The 20,065-nt window shown below is 33.9% G+C and overlaps 3 pseudogenes; 1 reads left to right on the top strand and 2 right to left on the bottom strand.

Annotated features, from left to right (window-relative positions):
* The first annotated feature begins 612 nt into the window (after positions 1-612).
* On the top strand, positions 613-1,331 carry LOC122126339 (annotated as a pseudogene).
* Positions 1,332-2,002: 671 nt separating this feature from the next.
* On the bottom strand, positions 2,003-2,099 carry LOC122126346 (annotated as a pseudogene).
* Positions 2,100-14,354: 12,255 nt separating this feature from the next.
* On the bottom strand, positions 14,355-15,521 carry LOC122126340 (annotated as a pseudogene).
* Positions 15,522-20,065: the final 4,544 nt, after the last annotated feature.

Raw genomic sequence — 20,065 nt, 5'->3', positions numbered from 1 at the left:
AAACCTCAATACCATTTTCCACAAAGTTTTGTCACAGATACAATTGGCCTGCCTTTTCTAGCTGCTTTCCTAGTCTAGACCTATTCCTTCATTCGACATAAAAGTGTGATTCAAATTATCTATTATTAGAATTATCAAGGATTTAGAATCTTGCCTGTAATTTGGTCAAAGGTATGTGTCTTTGTGTAGGCTACTAAAAATGTATTTACTAACTTCAAGTAAATACGTAAATTCTATTTACATCTTTTTTAAAATAAAATTGTTTGCTCTATAACTTGATCAGAGGCATGGATTTTGTGGCTAGCTAGGTCATTGCACATCTCTGTGTCTCTTCCTCTCTCTCTTTCATGGTTCTCATAGATAATATGATTGCTCCATAATTATCCTAATTTAATTTTCTTTAACATTTTTGGTTTCATCATTTCACTTTCTGCTCTGCCATTTCTCAAACCATTTAAATAGAAGACATTATTTCATATTTTATCATTCCTAGAATAAGCTGCACATGAAGACACCACTGGTCCTCATTTTCAGTCTGTACCTTTGAATACAAAGGAACATCTTTCCTCTGCTCTCTCTACTGTCCAGTTAGAATAATTTAGATTAGTAAAAATGGAAAAAGAGAAAATAAATCATGGTTAAAATAAAACAGATGCAGAAAATTCACCGGATTTTTCTGACCAGTTCAACCAACTTGAACTATTGTAAAAACATGGACACCTCATTCTCACTGGTACTCAACGTGTCTGGTTCGACAATTCTGATGAAGACGAGGAACAAGATGAAAAAGTGAGGAATGGTATCAATTGCATGAAAAAATTGGAAAAGGATCCAAGCAAATTTCTTCTTTGGGCTGCTGAAAATAATCTACTTACTACAGAGCAGAGAACACTTTCCAAAAAGGCCACTCATGTGAATACTAGGGATGACGATGAGCATACCCCTCTTCATCGGGAAGCCTACAATGTACATTTACACATTGTCCGTGAGTTGGTGGCACAAGCGGCAGATATTCCTACAGTAAGTGTGGATGGCTGGACACCCATGCACAGTGCTTTTAAGTAGAATAATACCAGAGAGTCTTCTTTATGACTTCATCATGATGCAGATAAGAATGCCCAAGCAAAAAGCCTCTTGATTCCTTTGCATTTGCTGCTGGGAACAGAGATACCAAAGATACTCTGGATCTCCTTCTCTTGAACCATTATATAAAACCAGGTCTGAAGAACAACTTGGAAGAAATGGCATTTGATATTGTCAAAAGACTAAGTATGTATCACTACCTTTTTCAAGTTGTGGAAGGCTATACAAATTGTTCTCCTAAGTCGTAATGGTTTGCTTAAGTTTCTGAAATTTAAAAAATGCCAGCTCATCCTTTGTGTCCATACAAAATATTTTCACAATACAAAGTAATAACAATAACTTACTGTAAAAATTCATGGGTTCCATGGTACTCTTCCACGGGAATTGCCTGATTTTGATGCCAAAATATATTCAAGAGTTGTTTGTATATATCTATAATGATTTCTACAGAGTTTGTGATTTTTTTTAATCAGAAATATTTTTAACTTATCTGTTGAAATAAGTAGTACAGAAACTAAAGATATTTCTGGTGCTTGTCTGAAAAAAGTATATTTTAAAATATTCTATATATTCTATATAATATTCTATATTCTATATAATACTTTGAATTCTACATCATTTTATAATATAGGTACATTAATAATGTGTCCTTTCAGATTGCATTCAATATTGAAACAGTTTAAAATTCCCTTTTTTCCCTAGGTCCTTATAGTATTTTATTTCTTTGAGATAAAATGAAAATGTTGTCTAATTTTAAATGTTTTGTAAAGGTTATGCTATGTGAAGACCTTTCTAAGGTGAAGATTTAATACAGTGATGTCAAACTAACATTAAATTCTATGATTTATGTGTATTGTTACTTGTAGTTTTGTAATCAACTTTTTACTTACTGTTTTTCTTTTCTTGCATCTGAAGAATAAAAAATATGGAATATTTCACAAATTTTCATATCATCCTCGTGCAAGTGCCATGTTAATCTCTGTATTGTAATTTGGGTATATATGCTGCTGAAGCATGTAGTATCCTCTAAATTTAAGTAGTTAATTATGCAACCTTTATACAGGCTTATATCATTGGGTGCATATTTGTAACAAGAAATATTATTGTTCCTAACAATGCTATTGAACTTATTTCCCTAAATTTCTACGTATAGTTGAAAAAATCATATGGTTTGGTCGATTGCTCACATTTGCAATTTTTTGTCAATGACTAATTTAATTCTTTTTCATTTTAGATTTGATCATACTTTGAAGCATTTCTAGCTAGGTTCAAAGGTGATGGCTTTTTCAAGTACTTATTTATACAACTGAGTTAGATTTGTGGAGCTAATGGATTCAAAGTAATCCTTGCTTAAGAGCTACTTCTAAAGTTCTTAAGCTTAAATTTTCCCAAATGAGGTCTTACTGGCACAAATGTGTATCTACCCTTTACCCTTCTTCCATTTAGGAACAGACTAACCATTACATCTTACCCTGACAGCATAGATTGTCTTACTCGAACAAAACTAATATTAGTTACAAAGAATCATAGAGAGATGAAAACTTCAGACAGAAATGTTCAGACTAGAAGGTATTTTATCAAAATATAATTGTTTATTATACCTACCATTTCAAAAGTAGCTAACGCAAAGAAGGTGGAAAATTTGTCCCTTTGCATGATTACCTAATGTCCTGGAGGAACTTACACGACTCCCTTTCTATCACCAAATATTTTCATATTTGCAGGAGAAGTCCATATGTTTCTCCTGGTTATTAGGCCTTAAATTGGTAATGTTTTAATCACAGTGCTTCTTCTTGCCTCTAGGCTATAAATCTACAAATGACAAAGCTATAGGTCTAACTCTACCAAACACTGAGGTAGAGATAAGGGAATAATACTTTAAAACAGAGTTGCTTTTGACACCATAGCCACATTAGAACAATGCAAAACATGTGCCCTTTTTTATTATATTATATATAGTTCTATATTTTATATTTGTATGTGCTGATTAGAATATAAAAACTGTCAATGCAATGTCTTTAGTGTAAACTTGTACTACCTTCTGTGTTCTTGGTTTACTGAATTCACATGTAAAAAATACAATGTTGTTTTCCTCTAATCTATTAGGGATTTACTCTGCTGCCTTTTTTTTTGTTTTAACTCCGTGGTCCCAAACTGTTTTTTCCCATATTTCTGAAGCATTCCTACTCATTATACCCAAAGTTTGCTGATATGATCTCTAAAAGATATTATACTTCTGCAGGTCCCTTGGGTCTTCGGATCCCTGGTCCCAGTTACATGCATCATCAGATAACAGGGGCAAGTCTTCTCATCTAGGCCCATGCAACATGCCAAATGAAAGTAATTGAACAGCCATCTCGATTTCTCATTTCTTATAATATTTCAGGGCCCTAATTCCTTGAGATGCAGGAATTAGCAGTAAGCAATTGTGAAATGCAAGGCAACTTAAAATGAGAACACAAAATCGGAGAGAAAGTACTGTAATTCAAACTTTCAATTTACAGATGACCAGCCCATGTGAGTGAATGAGATAACAAAGTGTCACAAGAGTATTTTTAATAACCCTCCCCTAATGATTAATGAAAGACTTCAGTCCAGTATAAGTGGTTAAAAAAATAGTTCCTGGAAGGATAGATCCATAATTGGTCTACTGAGGCCAGGAAAACTTTATTTAGAGGTCAAAAGTAATTCAGAAAAACATTAATTGAGAAGATTTTCAGTGCTTCAAAACACTGGTACTTCAGTAAAAATTGCTTCTGTGGTATAAAAATGTTGTCATTCTCAAACCAATGATAACCTACATTTAATCTCCTAAAAGTGTATTGCTTTTCAAATAAACTTTTTAAAATCACATTCGCAAAATAACATTTGACATGTAGATGATACTTAGTGACATTACAAGTTTTTCAAGTGTAGAGAGCAGGTTACAATAGACTTGATTTATTTACTCAGCACTACTAACAAACAGGTTCAACCATTCATTAAATTGTAGAAATCATATCACAAACCATTTGTGTTGTTCAGTAAGTGCTTCACAGAAATGTGTTAAATAGATCAGTATCCCATATTTCAAACCCAAACTTTAGCTAATAAATTCCATCATTTAATAAGGTACATTTTAAAAAGTCACAGATAGTTGCGTTTTTTATGTTTTCCCTATATGTCTAACATATAAAAATATGACTTAATGTATTGAATATGGGAACTCATCAGGGATGTGACAAACACAAAATCTGTCTTCTATTTTTATTTATTCCTCTATAGTAGTAAATTTTAGTTTTCTTCTTTTTCCAAAACTTATGGGTAGTAGAAATTTTATCTCAGGTGAAAGTAAATAATCACAAATATTGTACAAAGCCATTTATAAAAATTTGTAGTTAGGAATACATTCTAAGCCATTCTTAAACTTTCTTGTTAACTAAAGATGAATCGTCCAAATGGATGAGAATTAAATCATGTTTAGGTGCTTTACATCTCCTGTCTTCAAATTGTTATTGCAGATGAATGAGTTATTTAAATATAAGCTGACACCAGTTCAAGTATATACAGGATTGAAACTCCGTGTTTTGTATATAAACCTTTCAGAGTATTAACAGACAGTTTCGCAGAATGACTATCAGGAAGTTGAAACCAGAGAGGAATAATAGTAAAGACATAGAATGAATGAAAAATGGAGCAAGGGACAAATAAAATTAGAATACTCAATGTACACATATGATAAAGGAAGTGATAAATCTGAAATAAATCTTGGAGAAGGAGTTGGTTGAGAATGATAGAAGAAGTGACTCTGATCCAGGAGCAATGAACAATTAAGTGGACATATTTAATTGTAACACACTTGCACAATCTTTTGAAATTCATATAAATAACACAAAAAAACAAAAACACACAAAAATCACAACCAAACAGCAATCTCTAGAGAGTATGAATATGACATCTCAAATTTTAAGCAGTTAATGAAAAGCAGTCTTGGGAAAAGCTACTAAGCTGTCCAAAAAGGGCTGTTAGGGGTAGGGGAGAATTTTGAACAGATTTAAATAGACTGTCTAAGGATATAAATCACTGACATCTGCTGCAAATATTATCTTTCTTCTGTGAGTTCTCTTTGTCTTAAATGGATTCTCCAGTCTTGAGACACATTTGATAGCTTGTGAAGATAGAAAGGAAGAAACAAGATCAAGAACCCATTATTCCAATGGAGAGAAAACAATCCTCAATGTTTCCTCTCATTTCTCTTTATACTCTTTCTTCATAATTTTAAGCCAATTGATTTTGAATTACATTTTTCCTTCTTTGTTATGACAAAGTAATTGGTCAAAATAATTCACTAAATATCATTGGCTATTTTTTCTGTCATGCTATTTACATGTCCAAGCAAGTCTATTAAACATCCCCCTTGCATTCGGGTGCCACAAAAACCCAACATCTATGTTAATGAGGACAAATTCTAATGTAATACTTTGTCTCCAAAAAAAACCGGTCCAAGAAGCTGTGATCACAAATATTTGGCTATACATTTTTTTCTTTTACCTTGAAAGTCTTCTTGTGTCTAAAGTGCCTACAAAAATAAGTACTCCACCGCTTTTTGGTTCAATCACTTCTACCCTCAAAGACATATTTTGTAACAAGATCCTTAGAGGAAACCAAAGAATACTCCACTTTTTATCTTCTCTCTTAAACCTCTCCTTAGATACCATATCAGGAACAGTGAAGTTATTCTTTGCAAAATTAATTCAATAGACTCTCTTTCTCTTGGTTTTGCATTTGCTCAACAAGATGTATGGAGGAGAATAGAGTTAAATCATCCATACCTTGATGACAGTCTGTTACAAAGGACAATGCTTCTATGTCCTACTTCTATGCCCTCCTCTTAGCTCTTGCGTGATTTCCAACTAATCACAGCTTCTTGACTTCAAGTGTAGTGAAGCTGAAGTACTATAAGTCCTCCCCCACTGCTCCATCTTCATGGTTTCTCATTTAAAACTCTTTCAAGTTGCCTCATTTGGATGTGGAATTTATTTTCATGTTTTCTTTCAATCTGTTCTACATCGTAGTGGGCCAAATATGGTCTGTAAAATCACTTTAGGTAGCAAAAATATTAAGACAATGTATATAAAAAATGTTGGCCTCCCTTCACTGCTGAAGCCAATACGCTTAGCAGGGGCTTCTAGGAACAGTTTTCTTACCTTTTCCATTTGCTCAACTCTTTTCTGATCCCAAACTTTTTGGCTTATGTAATAAGAGAAGTGTTCACTATCTCATGTTAATAAGGATATTATTTTTGTGAGATACTTAGAAATGTGAAATCATTGGTTTGAATTATTCAATCAGATGTTTTTCTCTGTTTCAGTGCTTCATGTGCAAAGACATTGTGGAAAGTATTACAAACAGAAAAGTGTAAATCCAATACCTTCTTTCATTGTGGAGGGCACTTTCTCTCTAAATTTTTTGACCCAAAATATCTTTTTCAGAGAATTACAGTTTGGTAATTAAAGGTAAATTCACAAGTTTTGATGTCTTACTTTTTTAAGAACTTTGAATTTAAAGTCCACTACAACATTGTTTCACACAGTGAGAGTATATTTCCTGGATAAGGACATTCTCAAGGGAACCTACAGGATTTACAGTAAGTTTTCTGTGATTTGTTGGTTGGTTGGTTGGTTTGTTTAATGAGCCATCTTCACCCACATTGCTCTTTCCACTAAGTCTCCTTGGATTTCTTTGCATGAAAGCCTATTTTCCCAGGCAATTTTAAGTTTTCTTTATAGTCTAAGTTGTTAAATATTTTGAACAATTGAAACTTACCTGTCATAATTGTAAAATCTTTTTGAAATTCCTTTATCAGAATCGTGCGTGAATTCACCAATCCTAATTCCACCTTTACCATCAAAAACAGTTAACATGTTGTTTTCATGATATAGTGACCATGCAGCTATTCTTTTTCAGTGGCTTTTTTATGCATATATTTGACCATATCAGCTGATGCTGAGCAAAATGAACTCCAAGATATGGAAAAACAGATTTGTATTTGCAGTTGTTGTTTTTAATGTAGTATGTGATTTCTATTTTGGGGGGGTTTCCCCCTATGGTTTATCCCCTGTTGTACTTGATTTTGGTACCCTGTATTTTGTGTATATATTTACCATAATTAGGGGTGGGAAGAGGAAAAACAAAATGGTGAGACAAAGGACAAAGAGAAAACCAATGCAATAGCAATGCTCACATGACAATATATGGGAAATGTACATAACAACTTGTGAGAAGTATTGAGGTGAAAGAAAACTGAGCAAAATGAGGGAGGGGTCACAAGTTTGAAAAGTTATGTATTAACTACCTTACAGTTACTGTAACCCCACTGTACATCACTTTGACGATCAAATTGAAAAAATAAGCTGCATAAAATATAATTTCACTATATGGTTATAGTAAATATTATTCTTTAAGTGGTAACTTTTTAAAAATCAATACTATTTGGCATTTTATTTGAATTACACCTTCTTCATCAGAGGCTCATCAACTTGAATATTGTCAAACTAGACAATATTTTCACAATATACTTGCAAATATTTTGAAAAAAGAATAAATTTAGTCCTTTCTCATACTAAAACTGAAAACAGTTTAATTCTATGGAAAACTATACTGTTTATTTCTGATCAATTGAAATTTTTAATTGTGAAAATACCATAAAGAGGGGTTACACTTACTTGGGAAAAATATTGAGTACATTTCTTATCAAACATTATTTCCTTCTCCTTTGTTTCCCTTTCTCATCCCTTTCCTTGTCCCACCCCGTAACCCCCACCCAAAAGTTGTAAAGTTCATTTTTTGACATAACGACTTCGTATATCTCATTGTTGCAATTGGTCCACCTGTGTCTTTATGTAAACGATATGTTATTTCCTTTCCCCTCCAAAAATTATACCAACACCAAATACAGTGAAAACAGGGGTAGGCTCTTATTTCTATGACCATCAATCCCAAGATTTATACCATAAAGTCATCCTAGCCCAACAGTTTCCAACTTGTAAGGTGCACCTTAAAATTCCCTTAATTCATATCATGAATAGCTTATGTCTATTTGGAAAAATTCTATGCCTCTGTTAATGTGATGCCCTTCTTGTTCTAGGAAAAAATATCACAATACACTGGGATGCAACATTTCTCCACCAGTAGTATTCTTGAGATCAGAACACTTGAAAATATTATTTATACTTACACTTTTTTAATTATCATAGATACTCAGGATGCTAAGATCGGAAGATTACATTTCAAGTTTACCTTACCCAGACAGGAAGTTTCCTTTGATTCTTATCTCCAATAATATTCTCAGAGAAAGCCAGATACAAGTGGCACTGAGGTTGAAGTGGTAGGGCATGAGCCTTGAGTAAAAAACAGGCTCAGAGAGAGTGTCCAGGCCCAGAGTTCAAGCGCTAGGACAAACCAATAAAACAAAAACCAAATAAAAACAAACCCCAATCCTAGCATTTTTTCTGATTTACACAGAGGCACACAATTAAGGAAATTGCTTCCTGTGTTATGAATAAATAGAAGAACCAAGATATCACTCAATTTCTCTCTTCATCCCATGTTTCACTAAATCCTCAAATAATTGTTTTTTCTAAATTTATAAATTGATATCATCCATTTGTTGGCAACTCTGTCTAGATTATTCACATTGTCATTTTATATATGAACTGATGGAATTATCTGATTACTAAGTTCTAATTGCAACTCTCTTGAAAGAATATTCTAGGCAAATAGAATGCCAGAATCATTTGTGAATTTGTCAATTCAAACCTCTATGTAAGAAGAATTTTGTAGTATCCTATAGAATGTGAAATTACAAACAAACCAAAATATTATTTTAAATCTAAATTCTAATTTAACAAGGTCTACAAAGTCCTATATTAGACAAACTTTGCTATTCCTCCAGGCTTAAGCTTTTGTAATCTTTCATCATTTCTTTGGCATCCAATAGAATGATGCTTACTTACTTTCTCAAATTCTTGGATGGGAATCATGAGCCATTTTGCATCTAGTTATATTCTGTAATGAAGACAGTATTTTAAACACAACTGAGGACTATGCATGAGTTGCATTTAAATAGTAAACTTGACTTCTCTAAACATAATGACAAAATTAGCCCAAATTTCCAACAGTGTATTCCTTTCTTGTTTGGTTTGTTTTATTGAGACAAAATTATACTACCTGTTTCAGGGAAGGTATCACTACGTAATTCTAGTCTCTAATCCCCTGTCTATATCTGAGTGCTAGAATTCCAGGTTTGTATCACATTACCCTGCCATAGTTTGTTGGTTTATTTAATGTAGATACAGACTAGCAAATCTGAACTTCTCCAATGATCTTATCCAATAGACTGACTGCTTAGACTGTGTATGTACTATTTGCAAAAATGTTCTAACATTTGACACAAGATATGAACATTTTCAGATTTACCTGCAAGGGTCTCTGATTCATTCCTCCATGGATTTGATCCCTTTAATAATAATTACTAGATTCTCTTACAATTTCTCGTCCCTAACTATGTAAATTCTCAAACTTTTTTGAAGAAAATTCACTTTAGGACTTGCTAACATTAAAAGTTATTACTTGATTCTAGTCTTACTCAGGACATAGTTTCTATTGTTTTGTAACTTTTCTACACATTCTGAGAGTTGTTTAATTTGTGTAGGTGCACATATAATTGACTGTGTGTATGTGTATGTTTGTATGTATGTATGCAAAAGACTCAAGCTCTTATTCAGCACTCTTGCTCATGACTGGTATTCCATCACTTGAGCTATTCTTCCAATCCAGCTTTTGTCTGGTTAATTATAGGTAGTGTCTCAAAGACTGTTCAGTCCAGGCTGGATGCAAACTGAACTTCCCAGACTCCTTTACATTCTTAGGTTTTATTTTTCCAGAAGTATCAACGTTTAAACTAGAAATATTTTTGTGAGTATGAAGTCTAAGCTGTAGCTCAGATTTTTAACTTTAGAATTAATATAAAGTTAGATGAGCATACACATTACATGTCCTGAATGCACATTGTTAGAGATGTGATCTTAAGCCAGGTGCCGGTGACTCATTCCTATAATTTTAGCTACTCAGGTTGCTGTGATCTGAGGATTGCAGTTCAAATCCAGCTTGAGTAAGAACGTTTCTGAGGCACTTATCTCCAATTAATCACCAGAAAACTGCAAGTAGTGCTATGACTCACCTGGTAGAGTGGTATCCTTTAGCTGAAGTGCAGAGGGACAGTGCCCAAGCCCAGAGTTGAAGCACCCACCCCTGACCATAATGGCTAAAATCAAGAACTCTAATAACCACAGATGCTAGAGGGGATGTGGACAGAAGGGAACCATACTGCATTGTTGGTGAGAGTATAAACTTGTTCAACTTTGGAAATTAGGATGGAGGTTCCTCAAAAGACTCCACATAAAGCTCCCCTCTGACCCAGCAATCGCACTTTTGGGAATTTACCCAAATGATCACAAACAAGATTATACTAAAGCTACCAGAACAACTTTGCTTATTGCAGCATTATTTACCATAGCTAAGATATGAAACCAACCCAGATACCCTTCAGTAGATGAATGTATCAAGAAAATGTTGTATATAGGGGCTGAGAAGGTGGCTCAGTGGTAGGGCGCTTGTCTTGTATGCATGAGGCCCTGGGTTCGATTCCCCAGCACCACATAAGCAGAAAAAAAAGCCAGAAGTGGTGCTATGGTTCAAGTGGTATCGTGCTAGCATTGAGCTGAAATGCTGAGGGTCAGCACGACGGGACTCAAAAAAATAAAAAGAAAATTTGTTATATATACACAATGGAATTCTATGCCTCCATCAGAAAGAATGATATTGCCCAATTTATGAGAAAATGGAAAGATTTGGAAAAAATCATATTAAGTGTAGTTAGCCAGGCCCAGAGAAACATAGGTCCCATGGTTTCCCTTATTTGCAATAATTAATATATGTCTGATACAAGCAAAAATGTTCAGAAATGTTGATGTTAGGAGAAATGAACCCCAAGATAAGGATTCAAATGGTTTTTCTTATGATTGTTTCGAACATATTTATAAGTTGATTTCTTTGTTGCTTTGTATGTCCCTTCACCACGGAATAACCCCTGTTTTCACTGTATTTGGTGTTGGTATAATTTTTGGAGGGGAAAGGAAATAACGTATCTTTTAAATAAGGATACAGGTGGAACAATTGCAACAATAAGATATACAAGTCGTTATGTCAAAAATGAACTTTACAACTTTTGAGTGGGGGGTTGGGGGTGGGACAAGGGAAGGTATGGAAGGGGAAACAAAGGAGAAGGAAATAATGCTTGATAAGATATGTACTCAATATCTTTCCCATGTAATTGTAACCCCTCTGTAAGGTATTTTCACAATTAAAAAAATCCATTTATCAGAAAAAACAGTATGGGTTTCCACAGAATTAAACTGTTTACAATACTTTAAGGATGGTATCAAAGAAATATATGCGGGTTTTTTTTTTTTTTTTTGCATGGTTGCTTGTTTGTTTAGTTTGTGCTGATTCTGGGGCTTGAACTCAGAGGCTGGACCATGCCCCTGAACAATACTGTCTTCCCTGTCCAACTGCCCCCAAAACCAGTACTCTACTTCCTGAGCCAATTCTCCACTTCTGGCTCTTTTGATGTTTAATTACAGACAAGAATTTGACAGATTCTCTTGCCTTGGTTGGATTTGAACTGAGATAGTAAGAAAGCCAAGTGACATCAACTGTATCAAGATTTCTGTTTTAAATCATGAAAATCTAGATGAAGTTTATTACAAAGCTAATATTAATTGCCTCTGGCTTTTTTGTGCCATGACTTACCGAAAAGATTTCCAAATCTTACTTAGACTACCTTTCTCATTTTGAATACAAGTGACGACAAAAAGCCTGGATGCTTTGAATTTACAGGAATAAACTTCACCTGATGTCTAAGCACATTCCTGGCAATAATTGTCGTGACCTATCAGCTAAACATTTTTTTTTCAACACATTATTCTATTATAGTAAAGTAGATGAATTATGGGCTCTTGTCAGGTATCATTATGGAAAGAGTAATTATATATTCTAAATATGGGTTCTTTATATTGCAATTACTACCTAAATGACTTTTTTTGACAGTTCTGGGGCTTGAACTCAGGGCCAGAGAAATGTTCCTGAGCTATTTTTTTCTTTGCTCAAGTCTAGCACTCTACCACTTGAGCCACAGCACCACTTCCAGTGTTTCTTTTTCTGTTAATTTGGTATTGAGGAATTGAACCCAGGGTGTCATGCATGCTAGGCAATCAATGTAACATGAAGCCATATTCCCAGAGCCCTAAATGACTTTCTTAAGATGTCATTACTTTTTCATTCCATTACTATGTATTATAATTTGGGGCAGGTGGTAGAAAAGAAATGGAAAAACATACTAAGTCCAGTAAGGCTTACGTTCCTATCACATCACTAAGGAAGTACAGTGTTAAGATCTGTGGGACTCTTAGGGCTGTTCCATGTGATATTAACATTCATCTCTGACATCCATAACATTCTGCTTCCACTTTCAAGGTCAAGAGCCAAATATCTAAGCCTTTTTATTGATTGGGTGTGTTTTCTAGGAACGAAGAAGGAGGATGTGGAAGGTGAGGGTGGAAAAATATGTATATTGGCTTCTGTCCACAATTTTGCATTTTTAAAAAGTGCTACTGATGAACTTCCATTTATATCTAATTGATTATGCTATCTGCATCAGATGCAGATAAATGAAGGCATTTATTCTGGTGGATAGTTACATATATTAACAAAATCTATTTCTGAAAAAAAAGAGATACTAGGTAAGAAAGAATAAAGGATTGTCTATAAAATGGTTTCTTTTCCTAGCAGAACAAAATTTAGTATTGAAATGATTACTCCAGCTTTCTCTGAGATTTTATGCTCTCTCAGTATCAAAATTTTCTCTAATTCCTGTAACATCCAAGCATAAAAGACATCATTTGAAGATCTCAGTAGTTTCAGACACAAAGGTACATAATAGCTTCCTTCCTTCAGAGACATGTGATGGCAAGTATGATTGATCATATTAAAGTTCTCTTCATGTTTATCTTTATCTCAAGTGATGCATATCTTGGCATATTACACTATGTCCTGCATCAGCTCCCTGTAGGTGAGATTTACCTCTACTCTGCAATGTCAAGATGGGTCATGTGACTTACTTCAGCTTACAAAAATGAGCCAGAAGGGGTGAAAGACTATTTCTAGGAGAAGAATTCTATCTCATTGTTTGTGTCTAACAGCTGACTTGTTTTCCCTTAGCTATAAAATAGATGTCTCCAGACGGAGTCTTCTTTCAACTTAAATACTGGAAGAATATAGCGTGAAATTGAGGCAAAACTCAAATACAGCCACATACATATAACACAGCAAGAACTAAGCTAATATTAGAATATGATATTAAGATATGTGTTTCTTCCCATCCTTGTATACCGATAGTTGAATATAGCAGACCAGAATTTAACAAATATTAAACAAGAACTAAAAAATAGATAACGTTTCCTGTATAAGGCTATTACACTTTTTTATAAATAAGCATTCACCATTTGATCACTTGTGGGATTATTTTTTCTACTCTAGAGCACTGTATCTAATATCCCCAATGATTATCCAGACCTTGTGATGGAGATGAGGAAGAATAAAATATCTAGATTTCTCTTTTCCTCTTCTCTTTTTTCTAGTGTGAATTCTCATCTTTCTCCAAATTATCCAATTAATAAAGGAAGAATGACACATTGCAAATATCAAGCTAAAGTCTTCAAAGCAAGAATTTCATTCTTTCAGAAATAGGTGAAGTAAATCAGAGTGTCTAGAGGAAGAATAAAATCATGATTATTTTTCCCTGTCTAGCTTCCATCATAGTGTCTGAACATGACTCTAAATATCTAATAAACCACTTGCCTTGGCTAATTTTTAAAAAAGTTTTTTTAAATAAATAGTAATTTTTTAAAGTTTTTAAAAATAATTTTTAAAGAAATACTAATTTGTTGTGTGCTTAAGGCAGGCATGAAATTAGACTGCATTAACATTGCTTGTTGAGAGGCTAAATTTTGTCAGAATCTAAGCATAATTACAAATATATTATTTTAAGATAACTAGTTATAGGTACATTTTTTACATGAAAGGACAATATTTATTTAAACAGAGCTCAGTGGGGGACCATGGTATCATCAGAGTGCATCCAGGGGGAAAAGGGAGGAGGGGCCAAATGAGAATCAATGGCACTCCCACACCTTTACTATTTGATCTATACTGCCAGTCACCACATAGAAGGCCATCTTGTGGAAATCCAAGGAGGTAACAGTGTTGATGCGCATTGTCTTGTCATCAGCACAAATCAAAATAAATTTCTCCCCAGAATGGAACAGAACTCCACGTATCCAGTTATCATGACCCACAAGAGTCATAAGTCACATGCCAATACTGACATCCCACATCTTAATAGTTTTGTCTCTGGATCCAGATTCCATGAATGGCCCGGGATTGCCACTTTTTTTAGTCTCAGATCCTGTTGCTTCAGAGATGGAAGAATATGAACTTTCTGGAGCCCAGGAAATGCATTTCACCACATGCTCATGTTCTCGGAACTCTGCTTTGCACTCCTTTGTTGCTAAGACCCACACACGACCAGTCTGGTCATTGGAACAGCTGTCTATCAGAGTGCCATCCTTATTTGGCCGTACCATACCTACCCATTCTCTGTGTCCTGTAAATGTCTTCACACAGTAGCCAGTTTGCACTTCCCACATTTTTATAGTTTTATCCCGTGAAGCAGACACTATATGATCTCCATTATGCATGATGGCTACTGAAAAGACATTGTGGTCACGGCCATGCATGGTTCTGATGCATTCAAAGCCTTGAAAATCGCAAAGTTTAATGGTCATATCTGCAGAACAGGAAGCCAGTATCTTGCCACTGTGGTCAAAGGAAATATCCTTTAAAGAATCTGTATGTCCCTTAAGAGTTCTTTCAGAATCTCCAGTCTCATAATCCCACACCATAATTGTATCATCCTCTGAAGCAGAGACCATGACACTGAACACAGGATGGAAAATGACTCGAGTGACTGGACTCCTGTGACAACTCAATGTATATTTTTCTGGTGGATGGGGAATCCATTCTTTTGGATCTCGTTTCTGACGTAAATTCGTCTTTTGCTTCATTTAGATTTGATTCTAATTCCATAACCTTCTTTTGTAATATAATAACAGATGTCCATTTTTTTCCAAAAGTACAACACACTTTTCATCTAATTCTTCATTCATATCTAATTCAGCTTCCTTTTTAAAAACTGAATAAGCCTCTTCATAGCCATTTGAAAGAAGATAATCTGCTATAGCTCTATTAAGTTCATCTCATTGTCTCTGGGACAGCACCATTTTGGCTTTAATGTGAAGCTTATTTGAGATATTGGGATGTCCCTCCTACAGGAAATCAAGAAGCTTTGTAATCCTTGAATTTATAATTTAATATGCCACTAAGTGGCTTCCACACAGAGGAAAGTATTCTTTTTCTTTTTTTGTATGTAGTAAACTTTTATTGAAATAATATTTGTAAATTAAATTTGACAAACTTTAATGTGTATTAATATCAAACCTCATTTCTTTACACATAATTCACATTAAGACATTGAAAATACATTTAGCAAAATTCTTCATTTAAAGTGACTTATCTGTGTCATATTTTTTTTAGCTGTCTGTTTATTTTATTTTTTTAAATTTTAATTTTAATTTTTTGTGAAGGGTAAACAAAGGAGGAGGCAGCAATGCTTGATAAGAAATGTACTCATTATCTTGCCCAAGTAATTGTAACACCTCTGTACAGTATGTTCACAAAAAATAAAAGTATTCCTTTTCAAGTGAATCCAGTAATCAGGAAATAGTTAACAAGTAATGTTCATTCCACCTTAGTACTGCTTGACTTCTAGTTCTATAGGTACATTTTTAACATAACATACACACAGAGACATCTTTTTTCTTCTTTTCCTCTCCACACTGATTCTTCAATAAGTAGTTCAGGTCATTCAAATAGCTGTGTTTCTTTCAGAAATAGATTAGACACAAAAACGTTACAAAAAGAGAACCAGGATTGGGTGGTGCATACTTTAAAAATAGCAGTCAAATAAATATTAACCATAATTCCAAAATAATAGCAGCCAAATGCTCTTGAAAAGAGAAGATTTGAAGCAAAATGTGTAAAAAGTGATAGTGCCAGAACTGCTTCAGGAGCTGCTCTCTGGGATTTAGGGTTTTTAGTACATAAAAATATTTAAATCAGGATTAATTGCTTTCAGGGACTAATTTTTTTTCTAGTTATATTTCACTGAAGAAATATGTTGTTCAAATTTAATGAAAGAATAACAGGTTATAGTAGAAAGATTGCTACAAACTCATTGTTGTAGGCAACAAAATACCTTCCCAACATATCTATCATCCCCAAATATCTAATCCCTCAAATGTAGATTTGCAGTATATGTGTATATATATATATATATATATATACATACATATATATGTATATATGTATATATATATATATATATACATGTTTGTAAAAAAATGACCTTTTATTACCCAAGGAACACAAATTTGAATAATTATCAGATAGGGAAGTATACTCAAATGGGTATTTAACAGTTCCAGCTGTAGTTGGAAAGGGACATTATTAGGTAAGAACAATCAGAAAGATGTAAAAATGCTAAATTAGAAGATAAAGGACAAGACAACATCACAGATTCTGAAGTTTCTTGAAAGCAGAACAGGAAGTAAAAGTCTTTTCCACTAGAATCATCTGAAAATATTTCAGCTCTGTTGGTGGCTCAATTTAAATCTAGTGAGACATCTTTTAGATTTCTGTCCTTGAGAACTGTAAAATGATAAATATGGATTATATAGGCCACGTAACTTGTAGAAATTTGTTACAGTAGATTTTGTATAGTAAACTAAATGAATTACAGTCTTTTCCTGATGCAACTACAGGGCCACCACATATCATGGTTTCTGAAAATAAGAAAAAGTTGCCACCGGCTTTGTACACATGTATGATGTACATAAAACAGCACTGCCTATCACTTATCAATTAATTATACTTCTGGCATATAAGCATATAAACATATAAATATGAATTATGTGAGAAATGTGTCATTTACTCAGTTGATTTAATGACAACTAAAATGAGAAAACATGCCTCTATATTTATATAAGCTAGTATGTCAGGTAAGGATTTAAAAAAATTAGAATATATATTTTAACATTTACGTCAAAATATTTGTTTATTTGTCTGTTTATCTTTAATGTTTATCACTCATGAGGGCTTGAAATGCGTGCCTGGAAGCTCTCCCTCAGCTCTTCAGCTCAAAGCTAGTGCTCTACCATTTGATCCACTGCCAATTTTCTGGTGGCTCATTGGGGAGTCTCACTGACTTTCCTGCCTAGGCTGACTTGAACCATGATTCTCAGCTCTCAGACTCCTTAGTAGCAAAGATTACAAGAAGGAACCACTGGCACTAGCTACATAATTATTTTTTACACATTTATGAAATATTGAGTTGTAATCCCATACATTTATATGTTGTGTAATGATCAAGCTATATCATATCCCTTAGTTTCTGAATGTAACATTTCTTTTTAGTGAGACTACTCAAAACCTTATCTTTTGGCGGTGATGAAATACCTATTCTTAACTATAATCACTTTGCTTCTTGTGGTAGACAATTAATATATTTATTTTATTCATGGAAGTCTGCTAATTAAAATTATATAAAACATGCATTTTGAAGTCGAAGTAATTCATGGTTCCATTACTTGTTTTAGGAAAACAATTGTGCCTTTTGTTTTCAATTATATTTCTTTGGGAATGGGTAATATTCATTAATTTAACAGTTAAAATTGATAACAGTTACTTTATATCAAGTTGATTCAAACATATTTGAAAAATGCACACATAACCTAAATATACTTCCACTTTCTTCTACCACATAATTAAAATAACAGTAAAGCAAAGCTTGGTGTTAGATGTTCATGTGTAAAGTCCTAGAAACTCAGGCCTCTAAATCCTGAATATTTTGATTCAATGTCAGTTTAAACAGACAAAAATGTGAAAAGTTGTCTCCAATTATCCAGCAAGAAGGAGAAGGTGATGTGGCTCAAGGAGTAGAATGTCATCAGCCATGAGTAAAAAATTCAAGGGAGACCACTAAACATTGAGTTCAAGCCCTACAAATGGCATATATGCACAACACAACAATAGAAATGTATTATGTACATCAATAATGAGGACAAAATAGTAGAAAAAATCATGAGAAAGGTTGTGTAAACATCTGGAAGACAGAAATCATTAGACAGAACTTTGATTTAGGAGAGGGAAAATCATAGTCTCATTTGTAATCTCATTGTAGTCATTGTGTTGAAACCTGGCTACTGGGTAACTTGTGAAAGAGTAGATTAGATTACCTGTCCTAACAGACATTGCCTGTGGCTATGCACCATCCCACTCGGCAAAAATCTAAAATCGTGCTTGTTAATTTAAAAAGAACCTCATGTTAGAGGTTGTTTGGTTCACATAGACAAGGATCCTAATTTTGAAGCTTCAGACCAGAGCTTTTGTTAATAATCCCTCCTGCTTTAACCCCCCCGACCTTCCCTTGTGCAGGTATACCTTACTTAGCTGGTACCAAGCCAAAGCATTGAACTAGACCCCCCACCCCACCTTAATCCTTACTTTCCTCCAGCTATAACTCATTTCACATGCTATGTCTTAGCTTTAGTTGTTTTCTTTCTAATCCCCACCAGAAAACACTTATATTCATGCCACTATAAATGACCTAGTTAGAAAAGGGAGTAAGGATTTACCATTGGCTGAGGCTCTCATCTGTAGTTTTTCTCCCTAATAAATCTGTGCTATCTTTATTCTCCATGGCTTTTGAGTCTGATAAATGATTGATTTGGTTTGACCTAATCTCATTTACCCAGACTTACATTGATTCGTTTTGGTTTCTGATTTTTGGAAGTTTGACCTGTGCCAAGGAGCCCTCATCTTTCTCCTAGCCCTTCCTGTAACATTCTCAAGGTATTTGGTCTTACATTAAGGTCTTCCATCCATTTGGAATCGATTCTAATGTAGAGGGATATATAAAGATCTAACTTCCGTTTTCTGTGTACAGCCAATTCTACCAGCACAAATTTTGAAGAGGCTGTCTTTCTTCCATCCTGTGTTTCTGGGTCCCTTATCAAAGATTTTGTGCCTATAGGAGTGGCTTCATTTCCGGATCCTCAATTCTGTTGTATTGATGGAATTCTGTGCTTCCATTGGAAAGAATGGCTTTTCCCCATTCCTGCGGAAATAGAAAGACTGGGAAAAATGATATTAAGTGAAATAAGCCACATACATTTAAATATATGTTGCATGGGTTTCCTCATTTCTAATAACTAGAATATGTCCATAAATGTACAATTTAATCCAATAATTGTAAAAGACAACTAATTACATTTGGACATGATTAACTAACAGTAATCTAAGCATTTACATGGCAAGACCAAGGGAAGCTATTCTTTGGAGAAGATCACAATGGCTCAATATTTATGTGCATATGACCATATAAAATATTGCTTATTGCCATGAACTCTAAGAATCAATCATACATGAGAAATACATATCTCTGTATATAATTTTAATAGATGTCATGAAAATAATGCACTTCCCTGTAATCTCAAAAGCAAAATTCTATGTTTAGAAGATAAAATTGGGGAAAGTTTTCACCTCATAAACTAAAATATGTAGTGGGAATAGTGGGAGAGAAAAGATAAGACGAAAATTATAGTAACTATATATTGAAGAATTCATCAACAATTTTCAAAACTATACAAGAAAGCTGGGGTGCAGCTCAGTTGTAGGAATAGACATATATATAAAGACATATATATAA

The sequence above is a fragment of the Dipodomys spectabilis genome, unplaced genomic scaffold (assembly GCF_019054845.1).
Source record: "Dipodomys spectabilis isolate Male_0828 unplaced genomic scaffold, ASM1905484v1 ptg000275l, whole genome shotgun sequence".
NCBI classification, from domain to species: domain Eukaryota; kingdom Metazoa; phylum Chordata; class Mammalia; order Rodentia; family Heteromyidae; genus Dipodomys; species Dipodomys spectabilis.
The sequence above is the reverse complement of the archived record's forward strand: the minus strand, read 5'-3'. Positions and strand labels throughout refer to the sequence as shown.